Source organism: Teleopsis dalmanni, chromosome X (genome assembly GCF_002237135.1).
Source record: "Teleopsis dalmanni isolate 2A chromosome X, ASM223713v2, whole genome shotgun sequence".
In the NCBI taxonomy this organism is placed as follows: domain Eukaryota; kingdom Metazoa; phylum Arthropoda; class Insecta; order Diptera; family Diopsidae; genus Teleopsis; species Teleopsis dalmanni.
Window position 1 is genome coordinate 6,724,510 of NC_051848.1, and position 2,861 is coordinate 6,727,370.

The window sequence follows — 2,861 nt, forward strand, 5'->3', positions numbered from 1 at the left end:
GTTACAGGTTCCTCAGTTATTGCTTAGTCTGATAAAGTGATAAACATTAATCCAGTCAAGGCATAAAGAGGGGTTTTGAAGATACCTCGAGTTAATAAAGAGTAAAAGTGCTCAATTGCACTGGCTCAAATAGCTTCAATATAGACTAATGCATTGTTGTTAAGTAATTTTATTTAATTTCTGTATTTCTTTTTTTAATATTCTTGAAATACATGGCATTTTACTACTTATTAAGGTATTTCTAAAATACCAGTTCTTAATATGTTAGTTCTTTCCTCCGTTAACGAAATGTATTGTTTTATAGCCAATTTTTCTTATTTGACAGCAGTATTAGATCATTGGAATCCTAACATCAGATGATGAATGATTCATCAAGTCGTTGTGTTAAGTCCTCTAATATACTGCAGTTTGAATATGTTTTTCGTAAGCTTAGATTGACGTAAAAAAAACAAACTACTGTTATTGGTTTGCTTTTCTTCTTCTTAAAAAGTTAGATGGACTTAAATTCTGAGGACGATGTAGATCGAGAACTCTATTAATAAGAGTTTATTACTATATGTACTTATTGAATTTTAAATTTAGAGAGTATAATAATTACCTGCCATAAATGCTTTAAGGTGCTTTATTTTTGAACAACTTTTGTTAGGTAACCATACACTTAGAGCACTACTTTCCGATTTCATATGTTTTTCAGTTCCAATTTTAAAAATCCATTCATTTTCTACTGTTAGAGCACTGCTTTATGATTGGATTTATTTTGGTTTCCAAATTTATGAATCTAGTCCTTTTCGCCTGCATATAAAGCATTCAAGAATTTGGTCAATACTCCGGTTGAATTTTCATTAACACCCGTTATTTCTTGACTGATTGATAAATTCTGTGTGAACCAAAGAAAATACATTTTATTTCTTCTATGTAATAAATAATATTCGGTTTATAATTATTATAAAATTTCTTTAAGATACCTGATTTTCACTGAATTTTAACAATTCTTCGGTTCTTCTTTTTTTGCATTATATTGAAATCGATGTTAGACGCTGACGGTTCTGCCAGTAACTTCATTACTTTATCATTGCACTCTTTGTTATGAAATTTAAAAGAATTGTTTTAGACTATTAGATTTATTGATATATATACTTAAGAGAATAAAATAAAGCTTGACTTATTTTATTCTATTAGACTTATATATCAATATTCTTAACAGAAGAAAATCAATCCTTAGCTTATGGGATTTGACATCAGGCTACATGGAAGATAGTTACTTGCTTAAATTCTGACGAATGTATTATAAGGAACGTCGTAGTGAATTTACTGAGTTATATCCTTTCTTATTGCTGATACACTTATCTTTTCTACTTTTGCTCTCAAGTAGCATCCCTCAATATATGGACTTGGAACTCGTCAATCGATTTTAGTAAGCGAATTGATACCAACAGAATATAATAACATAGTAAAATATTGCTAATCGGTGGATTTTTATATGCACCTTCCTGAAGTTGTGGTAATAAGGAAAGAACCACTGTTGTTGATTTCCTTTCTTCATTTGAGAAAGTTTTTTCTCTTATAGTTATGAATGGTTTTACGTAGTAGATAGACTTCAACTCCATAAAGGATACACACTAATAAGAATTTACTCGTTTATTTTATTAAGGCAAAGTTAAGATGTATTAATTACCCTATCATACGCTTTATTGTGTTTTATTCTCAACATTTTTAACCATTGGATTGTTAACCATTGGACTACAACACCATTTCTCAATTGATCTTATTCTTTGGTGTCAACTTTATAAATCGACTCTTTGTCATCTGCGTAGAAATTATATATGAGCTTGGTCTATACTTTGGTTGGATGTTTATAAAGTTTCCTTTCACCAACTGACACAAGTCTGACACACGTCATTTCGAGAACGTTTGATAAATGCTGTATGAACCAAAGTAAACATATTTGAATAATTCTTGATCTTTATGCAATACTTTATTTGAAATTGTTGTACTAATTCTCATAGATACCTCATTCTCGCCGTATTTTATATAATTTTCCAATATTTATTTCATGCACTGTATTAAAAACAACCAATTTTAAACGCTGACGGTTCTAGAAGTATTAGCATATGTGAATCGTCTTCAGTTAGCAAATATAAAAGTACTTACGTTAACGCTGACGAACATATATTTTAGAGACGACACAGTGGATTAGCGACAAACATCATTTTAACGATACACGTACATCTTCTCCACTTTTGATCTTAAGGAGCATCCATCACCGTAGGGACTCGGTAAGCGTTTTTCGATCTTAGGATGCGGAACGACACCAATTGAACGTTGTAATGGAGTTACTTGTTGCGTAATCGGTGGAATTTTATGCGTATCATTCTGAAGTTTACGTAAAACTGTTCTGGGTTCAGCAAAATCCAATGCTTCTTGTGCTTCATCTCGCTTTTCCGATATTGAGTTAAATTTTTTCGATGGAGACGACAACACTCGTGCGTGAAAAAATTTTGGGAACAGTGTACCTCCACACAATCCAAAAGCCATGATTCCAAAAATATAATTTATTACGGAGAATTTTGATTTCTAAAAATGACCCAAAAAGTTTGTACAAAATATAATATATTTATTTTTTTAGTTTTACATTTGTAATGAAATTTAATCAGAGAAATGTTTTAAATTTTTTCTAAGAAATATTGATGGTAATTTTTTTAGAATACTTTTTGTGAAGTAATAAAATATTTCATGTAGTAAATGTCATATATTTGAAAAGCTTCAAATTATCATTCCTTTTTTTAAATGCAATCACTTTTTGGAGTTCTTTTTCTTTCATTATTTCTTCTTTGTATTCTCTTCTATTCTTACCACTGCTA

The 2,861-nt window shown here is 30.0% G+C and overlaps 1 long non-coding RNA gene across 1 annotated transcript; it reads right to left on the reverse strand.

Moving 5' to 3' along the window:
- Window positions 1–200: 200 nt before the first annotated feature.
- LOC119662542 lies at window positions 201–2,619 on the reverse strand. Its single transcript, XR_005250808.1, has 6 exons — window positions 2,152–2,619; window positions 2,011–2,095; window positions 1,676–1,921; window positions 966–1,619; window positions 599–877; window positions 201–532 (listed from the first exon to the last, which is right to left on the reverse strand). It is a non-coding gene; the product is annotated as an uncharacterized LOC119662542 (long non-coding RNA).
- Between the last annotated feature and the right edge of the window lie 242 nt (window positions 2,620–2,861).